Source organism: Narcine bancroftii, chromosome 2 (assembly GCF_036971445.1).
Source record: "Narcine bancroftii isolate sNarBan1 chromosome 2, sNarBan1.hap1, whole genome shotgun sequence".
NCBI lineage: Eukaryota > Metazoa > Chordata > Chondrichthyes > Torpediniformes > Narcinidae > Narcine > Narcine bancroftii.
The window spans coordinates 292,322,728-292,335,338 of NC_091470.1; the positions used below are offsets into that span (position 1 = coordinate 292,322,728).

General features: G+C 41.0%; 1 long non-coding RNA gene across 3 annotated transcripts in view; it reads right to left on the reverse strand.

The window, feature by feature from the left end:
- LOC138755416 (uncharacterized) overlaps window positions 1–12,611 on the reverse strand; it is a 91,604-nt gene that overhangs the window by 64,330 nt on the left and 14,663 nt on the right. For all 3 annotated transcript variants that reach the window (XR_011352266.1, XR_011352267.1, XR_011352268.1), the window contains exon 2: window positions 5,263–5,466. This is a non-coding gene — a long non-coding RNA (uncharacterized lncRNA). The remainder of the gene's footprint in view (window positions 1–5,262; window positions 5,467–12,611) is intronic.

Consider the following 12,611-nt stretch of genomic DNA (forward strand, 5'->3'; position numbering starts at 1 on the left):
TAAGATACCTTCCCGCCAGATCTGTAATTACATGTTTGATTTTAACTGGTAATCTTTTTGCCACTCCCCTAGCTTTAGAGTTAAATGTAAAGAAAGCTACTTGACCTACCCAATCTCTTTTCAATTTTAAATGTTCACATTCAGTTAAATGAGTCTCTTGTAAAAAAGCAATATCTACTACTAATTTCTTGATATACAATAATTATTTCTTTTTATGGGTCCATTAATACCATTAACATTAAAACAATATCTTAATGTTTTACCCATTATTTTCCAAATTAGTAACATACATTGCTATCCAGGAAGAATTCCCAGAAATTTAATTGGTTTGAGGTGTCATTAGCTACAATTCAAAATAAAATTATTATGTAAAACTATTGAGTTAAAAAACAAAAATAAATGAGAGAACCTTCCCTCCCCAAAATGCCTGAAAGACCAGCATTACTACCCTTCATTGTAAGGTTTACTTTTGGAGCCTTTTTCAAACAGCAGAACAACATGGGCTACCTGCCAATCCTCCAGCACCTCCTCGTGACCAGTGACATTAAAATATTTCTGTCACAGCCCCTACTATTTCTACACTACCTTCCCTCAGAGTCTTAAGGAATATCTTGTCAGTCCCAGAGATTTATCCACCTTGATTCTCTTTAAAATAGCCAGTACTACCTCCTCATTAATCTGTATATTATCCCTGACCTCACTGCCAGATTTCATTACTACACCTGGATCAATATTCCTTTCATTACTTAATACTGAAGAGAAAAAAATCATTTAAAATCCACCCCATCTCTTTTAACTCCTCATGTAGCCTACCCCTCTGATCCTCAAGGCACCCAATTTTATCTTTCATTATTCTTTTATTTTTAATGTACCTGTAGAAACCCTTTGGATTTATTTTTACCTTGCCTGCCAAAGCAGCCTCCTATCTCCTTTTAGCCTTTATAATTTCTTTCTTAAGATTTTTTTTGCACTCTTTGTATTTCTCAAGCACCTTATTTATTCCCTGCTGTCTATACCTGTTGTACACATCCCTCTTCTACTGAACCAAATTTCCAATATCTTTTGAAAACCAAGGCTCCCTATATTTTATAACCTCTCCTTTAATCCTCACAGGGACATATCAACTCTGTACTCTCAAAATTTCCCCTTTGATTATCCTCCACTTATCTATTGCATCTTTCACTGAAAATAAATTATCCCAAATTCACACCCTCTAAATCCTTTTGCACCTCCTCAAAATGAGCTTTATTCCAATCAAGAATCTCATCATTAGGCCCAGCCCTATCCTTCTCCATAATTAACCTAAAACTAATAGTATTATGATCACTGAACCCAAAGTGTTCCCCAACACAAACCTCTATCACTTGACCTATCTCGTTTCCTAACAGGATATCCATTACTGCCCCCTCTCTAGTCAGTTGTTCTATATATTGATTTAGAAAGCTTTCCTGAAGACATTTAACCATTTCCAACCCATCCAGCCTTTTTGCAGTATGAGTGTCCCAGTCAATGTGTGCAAAGTTAAAATCTCCTACAATCACTGCCAAGTGTTTACTACACATATATGCCATCTTCTTACAAATTTGATCCCCTAATTCCCTCTGCCCATTAGGGAGGGTCTATAATGCACACCCATTAGTGTTTTCATGCCTTTTCCATTCACTTCCAACAAAATAGCCTCACCTGACGAGTCCTCCAAACTATCCTGCTTTAGCACTACAGCAATTCAACTCCTCTACCTTTTATTCCCCCTATTCAATCACGCATAAAGCATCAGAATCCTGGAACATTTAGCTGTCCGTCATGATCCTCCTGCAACCAAGTGTCACTGTTAGCTACAATATCATAATTCCATGTGTCAATCCATGCTCTTAAGTTCATCGACCTCACTTACAATGCTCCTTGCATTGAAATATTTACACTTGAGAGAATGTCCCCCACATTTACTCTTTTGATTACCATCTACTTTTTCTACCCCCTCTACTTCATTAATTTTAACAATCTGATTAATTTCTCCCTTCAAATCAAGTTCTCCTGCTACCCTAATCTCTGCACTCTCATTCTGATTCCCACCCACCTGCCAAACTAGTTTAAACCCTCTCCAACAGATCTAGCAAACCTGCCTGCCAGGATATTAGTCCCCGTCCTTTTTGTAGTGGTCAGACTTTCCCCAGAAGAGTTCCCAATGATCCACAAATGTGAATGCCTGCCCCCTGCACCAACTCTTTAGCCACACATTCATTCACCAAATTTTCCTATTCCTACCCTCTCTAGCAAATGATACAGGCAGCAATCCTGAGATTACCACCCTTGAGGTTCTGCTTTTTAACTTTTTCCCTAACTCCCTATATTCTTCCTTCAGAACTTGTCCCCACTTCTATCTATGTCATTGGTCCCCATGTGGACCACAACATCTGGCTGCTTCCCCTCCCCCTTCCCCTCCAGAATGCTGTGTACTCGAACAGAGACATCCCTGAACCTGGCACCTGGGAGGAAGCATCAACTGGAAGTCTCAATCTCATCCAGCAAACCTCCTATCTACTTGTCTAACCAATGAGTCCGAATCACTATCGTTTTCCTCTTCTTCCGCTTCACCTCTGAGCCTCTGCACTGGAGCCATTTCCAGCTTGACTTGTCAAGTAGGTCCCCATCAACTGTATCCAAAACAGCATACCTGTTGTTGATGGAAACGGCCACAGGGGTACTCTGCACTGTCTTCATTTTCCCATTCCCTCTCCCGAATTATAGGGGTGACTGCCTCCCTGACACTCCTATTTACCACCATCTCTGCCTCCCCAAAGATCCGCAGTTCATCCAACTCCTGCTCCAGTTGCCTAACTCAGGTCATAAGGAGCTATAGCTGAACGCACCTTCTGCAGGTGTAGTCATCAGGGACAAGTATGCTGTCCCAGATTTCCCACATCTGGACCAATCCACTGCCCTAGCTGACTACATTTTCTAACTTTAAAGGATTTAACTACCTCTTTTTGCCAAAGCCTCTTGAGCCAAAGCCTCAAAGCTCCACTCCTTCCCTATTCCACTCACTCCCTGGCCACTCCTTCAGCTACCCTTCCCTTTATTGATCCCTGCCAATTATCTTTATTACTCAATTTCTCATGCCCACAAATCAATACTGTTTAAACCTTCAGTTGCTTTTCTGACTTTTAAAAAAAATTTAAAAAATTTTCACACTATGAACCATATTAACCAAAATACACACAAACATTTCCCTCTTGAATATACACAGTGGCATTTTCTCCCCTTTTTCCCCCCTCCCTTCCCTCCCTCCTTCCCACCCCCCTCCCTACCCACTAAACTTTCAACATATACAATACAATAAACCCATTAAACAATGTCATCACACAATGAAAATAAACAAGAAAATCATGTCATCTACTTTTACACACTGGGTCAGTTCATTTTGTCTTCTCATTCTATCAATTTAGGGGGTGGAGGTCCGCGGTAGGCCCTCTCTGTTGTGTTCCATGTACGGTTCCCAAATTTGTTTGAATACTGTGACTTTATTTTTTAAATTATATGTTATTTTTTCCAATGGAATACATTTATTCATTTCTATGTACCATTGCTGTACTCTCAGGCTCTCTTCTGATTTCCAGGTTGACATTATACATTTTTTTGCTACAGCTAAGGCTATCATAATAAATCTTTTTTGCGCTTCATCCAGTTTGAGGCCCAATTCTTTACTTCTTATATTACTTAGAAGAAAGATCTCTGGATTTTTTGGTATGTTGCTTTTTGTGATTTTATTTAATACCTGATTTAGATCTTCCCAAAACATTTTCACTTCTCACATGCCCAAACTGCATATACTGTTGTTCCTGTTTCCTTCTTACAGCGAAAACATCTATCTGATACTGTTGGGTCCCATTTATTTAACTTTTGGGGCGTGATATATAGCCTGTGTAACCAATTATATTGTATCATGCGTAACCTCGTGTTTATTGTATTTCTCATAGTTCCGGAGCATAGCTTTTCCCATGTTTCATTCTTTATCTTTATGTTTAGATCTTGTTCCCACTTTTGTTTGTGTTTACAGCTTATTTCATCGTTCTCTTTCTCTTGCAGCTTGATGTACATGTTTGTTATAAATCTTTTAATTATCAATGTGTCTGTAATTGCATATTCAAAGCTGCTTCCTTCTGGTAACCTCAACCTGCTTCCCAATTTGTCCTTTAAGTAGGCTTTCAGTTGGTGGTATGCAAACATTGTACTGTGAGTTATACCATATTTGTACTTCATTTGTTCAAAAGATAATAAATTATTTCCCAAAAAAACAATTTTCTATTCTTTTGATCCCTTTTCTCACCCATTCCCTCACTTTAGCTATAGAACCCTTAGCAGAACTGATAAGAACAGAAAATAAAATGAAAGGGATAAAAATAAAAGGGAAGGAATATAAAATCATTCTATTTGCAGGTGACATCATAGTGTACTTAACAGAACCAGAATTATCAATAAAAGAATTACATAAGAAATTGAAGGAATATGGAGAAATATCGGGGTATAAGATCAACACAAATAAAAGTGAAGTGATGCCAATGAGTAACGCGGATTATACAGAATTTAGAAAAGAATCACCATTTAAATGGCAAACACAAGCAATCCAATACCTAGGTATTAGCCTAGATAATAATCTAGGCCATCTATACAAATTAAATTATCAGCCATTAATGAAATTACAAGATGACTTAGAACATTGGAAAGATTTACCACTAACACTGATAGGAAGGGTAAATTGCATTAAAACGAATATCTTCCCAAGGATACAATACCTATTCCAATCATTACTGATTCCCTCAACAGAGAAATTCTTCAATGAGCTAAAGAAAATAATAAGGAAATTCTTATGGAAAGGGGGGAAACTGAGGATAGCGCTAGATAAATTAACAGAATGATACAAACAAGGGGGCTTACAGCTTCCAAACTTTAAGAATTATTATAGAGCAGCACAATTAAGATATCTATCAGATTTTTATCAAACAAGGGAAAACCCAGATTGGACCAGGTTAGAGCTAGATAAAATAGGGGAGAAGGTACCAGAACATATACTTTATAAATGGGATGAAAAAATGGTGCAACATAGAAGTTCACCAGTATTGCACCATCTGCTCAACATTTGGAAGAAGATTCACATAGAAAGGAAAAAAAATTACCAACTACCAAAATTATTGACGCAAAATCAACTAATCCCTTTCACAATAGATAACCTTTCTGACTTTTTTAAACCTTATCTTGACTCACCTCTTTCTCTGCCGTTTGTTGCCTGGTGCTCCTGTCTGTTGGCATCACATTCCAGACTCTCCGCCACCATCTCTGCCTGCCTCTCCCTACGCTCTTGTTCTCGTTCCTGGTCCACCCGGTCTAGTTCTTGTAGGAATCCTCGGAGTTCAGTTGTGGCCTCCTATCTTTTTGTGGGCTTCCTGCGCGTCTTCCTCCCTTTGGTTCCTGGATAACAAGTGCAACACATTTGAGATTTAGGTGCCACATCATGTTTATGAACTTGTGAACAAATAATCAATGATGAACAGATAAAATACTATTCTTACCAGCCTCTGGTGCAGCAGCAAATGAGGTCCCTCTTTTATGGGCAGTTGCAGTCTGCTGGGTGACTGAGGTACTGGCAGTGAATGAGGGAGAGGGGACATACAGGGGAGGGAGAAGGCATCTGGGATAGATGACGTACCAGGGGTGGTTGGGGTCATGGGACAGATGAGATACAAGGGGCATCCCATCCCTCCATCTCCTTTGGTCGCAAACTGTGTTCAGGAGATTGTGCAGCAGCACCCTGACTAGGCTGTATGTTGTCTGCAGGGAGAGGGGCTCAGCTTGTTTGCTGGTACCCCAGATACCATAAGCTTGGTTGAAATAAGGCCATTCCAATTGGCACTTCTCACTCCTCCCATTGTGGTCCATTAATGATAAAACCTCCCTTGAAGTGTCTTCAGCTTATTTATGACCGGAGACTTGTCCCTGTTAAACCCCATTTCCCTGAGCTTGGATGCTATTCTCTCGTAAAATCTGCTATTTTTAATTGTGCTCGTCAATCTTGCCCTACAGCCTCACCCAGCCTCAGTGAGAGTAGGTCTTGCACTTGTCAATCACCCTAGTTTGCTGGAATAATTAATTTTGTTATTTCTGAATCTGATCTTTTAAAACTACACACCAGATTTTATTCCACTCGCTTTTTATAATGTGCATTCAAGTTTTAGACAATAATTTGGATTGCACTTCTAATTGAGGAGAGGAAGAGCCACTCTGACATCCTCACGAGACTCCAGCAGACTGCCTCAGCACGTGGTAGAACGTGCTCACACGAAGAATCACGTTATTTCTGTCCCAGGATGGAAGTTGTCCTTTTCCCAGTGATTTAATCAGCACATCAAGGATATGAGTAGGCGTAGAGGCTGTCGATCCCCGGCGTGATTTGATGTCATTTGACACCAGTGTGCTGATTGTTTTCCTTTTCCACTGGACCCTGTCCCAGTTAATTCCCCATAAATTCCTGGACAAGGCGCCAGTGGAAAAGGGGCTAATGTGTCCAAATCCTGCCACTCCTTATCCAGCAGCTCTGTGCAACAACTTTTACTGGAAGGGTTACTGCTTTTCAAAAGACTCCCACCATTCATTCTCAAGGGCAATTAGGGATAGGACTGCAAAGCCTAGATCCAAAACATGATACATTTTTAAAAGCTTGTGAACATGAAGAGCTCACAGCAATAGAATTAGTTGTAGTCAACTCTAACAATGAGGAAACAAGCCTGAATAATTATTGGCCTCCGTGTTCAAAGTTTTAGTTCCTCCCTTCTACATGCAATCACATGGCTCAGGTACATTAGACAATATGCAGCTATTTGAAGTGGTCTGCACAATCTGTGGTTACAAATTTCATTAACAATGCTAATTGTTCAAGAGATTATAAAACAAGAGGAAGCACTGATGGGAAAATGTCTAAAGTCTTTTGTACACCAGCCAAGTCTACATTGATAATATATTCAACAAAGGTTCTGATAGCAACCAACAGCATTGCTTATTTGTGGTGACAGTGTGGGCATTCATCACCAGGTCAAATCTTGATCTGTCCTCCTACTCATCTGATACTTTCTCTTGAACATTTGGTTGTTCAATTTATTTCACTTCTCATTTAAAATTTTCACTCTCAAATCCCTACTGCCTACTGTATAAAAAAATGTTCTCATCAAGGTAGTTTTCCTTCCCTAGTCGCTGCAACAAGTATTTTTGATTCTCAATAATTCAGTCTCTGTTTCAATTCACCTTTCTCTGCTCCAATTCACCTTTCTCTGCTCCTCGTTCACAATCCTACAATTTATCTGTCACTTTGTGAGAGCTCCACAATGCAAATTTCTGTGCATCTCATTGAACTTTTCATCTCACAGGAACTCAGTACATCTTTCATCTAAAGTCATCACCGATCATCTCAACTAAATCTTCATTCTCTCCAAAATTATCTGTGCATGTCACAAGATAATGGAATGCCCTTCCAATTGACTTCCAAATGCATTTCCAAAATTCTGTTAGGTTAGCTTTGATCCTTTGATTCATCAGATTTTTTCTATAGATGTTGAACACCCACTTGCACCTTTGATGTCCATGACCCCCTCAAAAACCAATACCCTTTTCCTCACACTGGATGTTTCCAACTAGGGTCTGTATTTTTGCTTCCTTAGTGGAAATAAATCCAAATATACATAGTTTATGACTAACTTACTGTGGTGATACGACCACCAGCCTATTGCGGGAGGTGGGGGGGGGGGGGTGGGATCTCTGTACCAGCAGAAAGATCACCTAAGGGGCTGACTCCACCTAGCCAGCTGTCAATCAGCTGACCTGAATATAAACCTGAGCCGGTCCCTCTTGGGCCAGTCACAGGGGGAGCCACCAAGGCTTGAGCTGGTGTTCAGACTTTTACTGGAATAAAGCCTGTTGTACAGTCTTTTGAGTTTTGTCCTTGCTTGCTTGCTGCTACCTCAGTGCACTACACTTACCCACTCATCATCTGATCTGCCTGAACCACGAATAGCATCAGCTCTCTTTTCCTGAAATGGTTTGATGGTTTGAAATATGAAGACAGTCCCATGGCAATTTTTCTCATATTTATTCATATTCTTTTACCCCTCTCTGTTCCACATTCACCTCCAAAGTTGTTCCTGGGTTTTGTTAATTTCTGTTATTAAAATTGTCAACATTCTACTACTTCTCCCCACATCTGTGGAAAGGGAATTCTTTTTTTTTCATTTTTACAATGTTTCCTTTTCAAGTTCAAGTTAATCATTATCTGATTGTACATGTACAACCCGACAAAACAGCATTCTCTGGTCCTCGGTGCAAAAACATGCAAACACACATCCAGATGTAACACACATACAGAAAAACAATACTTATGCAGTACATATATACACACACACATATAGAAATAAGTAATTATTGTTAAAGTCTCAGAGGCTTTGATTGAACAGTTGTTCACTTGTCTCACTGCTGGTGGGAAGAAGCTGTTTCTCAGCCTGGTTTTCGCTCTGGTACTCCTGTATCTCTTTTCTGATGGGAGCTGAAAGATATTGTGTGTGGGTTGGTAGGGGTTCTCAACGATTTTGTGAGCCCTCTTCAAACAACACTCCCAGTAGATTACGTCGAGTGGGGGAGGGGGGCGGTGTTGGGGGGGGGGGGTTTGGGTGAAGGAAATCCCAGAGGACCTCTCTGCCTATAGTCCTGTGGATTGACCTCTGATCCAATGCTCGAGAGGAATGGTGCTACACTCCTCTGATGCAACCGGCCAGAACACGCTCAAAAGACCTACTGTAGAATATTGACAGGATGGTGGCCGGTGGCCTTGCCTGTCTCGGACTTCTCAGGAAGTGCAGTTGCTGTTGCGCCTTCCTTGCAAATGAGGAGATGGTGTGTGTCCAGGAGAGGTCACTTGTTTAATGTGGAGAATGGTGTCTTCCTGAAGTCCATAGTCATATCCTTTGTCCTGTCCACATTGAGACTGAAGTTGTTATTCTCGCACCATATTCCACCTCTTCTCTGCAGTGCGACACATCATTTTTGCAGATAAGGCCAAGTACTGTCATGTCATCTGCAAACTTGATCACTCAGTTGAGATGGATCTAGCATTGCATTCGTGGGTCAGTAGTGTGAACTGGAGTGAGCTGAGCACACAGTCTTGAAGTGCGCTAGTGCTCAGTGTGATGGTTCTTTATCTTTCGCAGCTAACCTGGATGACTGTGGGCTTTCTGTTAGGAAGTCCAAAATCCAGTTGCAGAGACTCACAGTTGAGTCCCAGTGAGAACAGCTTTTCCACCACCCTCTGGGGAATGATCGTATTAAATGCTAAGCTCAAGTTGATGAGCAGCAGCCTGGTGTATGAGGTGTTGTTGTCCAGGTGTGTCAGTATGAAGTGTAGGATCAAGGCTATTGCATCATCAGTAGAACGGTTCCATCTGTAGGCGAACTGAAGTGGATCCAGTGTCTCTGGGAGGTGTGCTGTGATACATTCCATAACCAGATCCTTAAAGCATTCCATAATGGTTAAGAACAGTGCCAAGGGGCGATAGTTTTTGAGACCTGTTACTGGCGCCTTCTTTGGTACTTGGATGATGGTGGCTGTGTTGAAACCCGAGGGGATATTGGACTACTGATGGAAGATGTTCAGTTTGAAGGGAGGTGTCATTGCTTTTGACTTGCAAGGTTGTCTTGTAGTCTGTTATAGTTTTGATCCCTTGCCATATGTGCCTTGTGTCACCAGTGCCGCACGACTGACTATTGATCTTCTATGTGTACCAACGATTGCCTTCCGGATTGCATAAAAGAGTTCTGCCCTGTCTGAACTTAGTGCCATCTTATCTCCTGTCATGAAGGCAGTATCACAAGTTCTGAGAAGTGCCTGGACCTCTGCCTTCAACCATGGTTTCTGATTGGCTATGAAACATTTGGTCTCAGTTACATCCTCCATGCACTTGGTGATGTAGCCAACCACTAATCTTGTGGACTCCTCAATGTTTACATGACCATTATAGGTGTCCACCTCCCTGAAACACCTCCAGTCTGTGGTCTCAAAGCAGTCCTGTTGCACTGCTGTGCCCCACCATCCCATTCCACAATGGCCACATCCTGACCTCTCTGCACACTGTCTCTGTTTGCTTTGCCAGTGGTCTGTATAACAGGATGGTTTGAGTATCCAAGGTGGGATATCAAGAAGCAGCCTTGTACACACCAATGATGTTGGTGGCACTCTATCAGTAACACTCTATCTAGGATGTTCTCTCCTCTGGTGGGAAAGTTGACATGCTGTGGAAGAACAATTTTCAGGTTGGTGTGGTTGAAGTTGCAGGCTACAATCATGCAACTGACAGAGTGGGACGCCTGGGCTTCACAGATGCCACCATAAAGCTCAACAGTGCTTTACCTTCATTCGCTGAAGGCAGAACTTAAACTGCCGTGAATTCCCTGGGCAGATAGAGGGGTTTCCATTTCACCATCAGATTTCTCCATCTCTGCTGAGTGGAAAGTCTTTAGAGCAGAGACATTTGTGCACCATTTCTCACGGAGGTCAATGCACAGACTCCCCTCCTCAAGTCTTGCCAGAGCAGCAGCATCTCTGTCTGCCCGGAGGGAAATAACATCATCTAGCAGTCTGCAAAGGAATTCTGGAGCCACGTTTCTGTAATCACCAGAGCACAAAAGCCTTGCCGTTCTTGCTGGTTCAAATGCAGTCTCAGGTAATCAATTTACTTTTCTAGAGACCTTATATTTGTGAGCAAGATCATCAAGAGCGCATATCTGAAGGGGTTAATTTACCTGTCCTCGTTTACATTTATCAGAAAATTAGTGAGCTTTGATTTCAAAAATTGAACTAATTAGCCTTTTACAAGTTTTTACTTCCTTTTAGATATTATGAATATAGAAAAGATCTGGTATAATAAACCAATATTATAGCATGTGTTGGCTCCTGGAATACCTTACAAGGAGTGTCCTGCAGATCATTATGAATCCTTCTTCCTTCTGTGTTTTAAGAGAACAGGTTCTGTTGCCACTGTTCACAATCCCTGAAGTAATAACTCCCTCACTTATCTGCTAATATATGGTACAGCATCATTCACTTTACTTGCAACAGCCTAGAATGTCAAATCTGGAAGAAAATATAGAATTGGACTCAAAATCTAAAAAATGAATATGGACCTACCAGTATTATGTATCCCAAAACAAATGGAAGAGAGTGATGTATGGATCACAAGAAATTCTGCTGTCTAGTGCAATATACAAAAGTACTAGAGAAACTCAGCAGGTCACACAGGATCCATAGAAAGTAAAAGGCTGTCGATGTTTCGGGCCTGAGCCCTTCTTCAGGAATGCCGAAAAACAGGCACACACCTGAATAAAAAAATTGGGGGGGTGGGCGAAGGGAAAAGCAATGGGGAGAAGTAAGGGGGAGGAGCACAGGCCAACAGATAAGAGGTAGATGCAGGTGGGAGAGATATATGGCATGGAAGAGAATCAGAATGATCAGTAGACCCGGCTCCAGGTCTTCTTCAGAAGCAGAACTCAGGGGTTAGTCCCATATGGGGTTTGTATCCAACAAAAACTGCTGCTTTCACATAATATTATCAACACCAAGCCATAAATGAGCTTGTAAAGAAATTTGTCAGGTACAACTATTGCATGGAGAAGACTAGGACATTCATCTGTTTGGAAATACTTCACTGTCTGTTTCACAGGACTCTAGTCCATGTAGAATCTTGCAACACCCAGAAGCAACATCAGAGGCTCTGATAGCTCAGTGGTTAGAGTACTGGTTTTGTAAACCAGGGGCTGTGAGTTTGTTCCTCACTGGGGCTTCATTTTTGTGAGGAGCGCTTGAGGACAAAATTAAAGAATTTCATGCATGTTAGATTCTAAAATGTAGTATTACATTACAATAGTCCAATAATGGAACCTTTACCAATAGGAAGTAAATCACAGAATTCCATCGTAAAAACACAAAATGCTGGAGAAGCTCAGCAGGTCAAACTGTGTCCTTCATGTTGCAAAAGTAAAGATACAGAACTGACATTTTGGACTAACACAAAATGCTGCAGAAATGGGCTTCCTCTGTTGAACTAACATTTCAAACACATGTGCGTTCCCTCTTTATTAACACAAACCCGAAATTCTGAGGCAGATAAAAGAGAAAGGTTATACTTATGCAGTCAGGATATTAGACCAAAGGACTTTGTAGAAGGAATCTTTGAAAAGGCAAGTACAAGGCCATGATTAAGCCTTACAGTTCCAGGGAATTGGAGGATTAAGGAGGCTTAATCATGGGCTTCCTCTCTGATGAGAATATGAGAACTGCAGTTTTGAAAAACAGGAGAACAGCGCCCAAGGAAATATTGCCATTATCACCATCAATTAGTGTAAATTAAAGACAGATTGTATGTGGTCAGGGACTGGGAACAGCAGAGGCATGGAGTGCAAATTGTAGTTCTTAGAGATGAGACAAATTTCAGTAAGATTTAGCAAGGAGAAAGGAAAGCACTATATGGTAAAATGGACTGAAGTAAGGATATGTATGTGAAGGCTGAAACAAAAGAGGATAT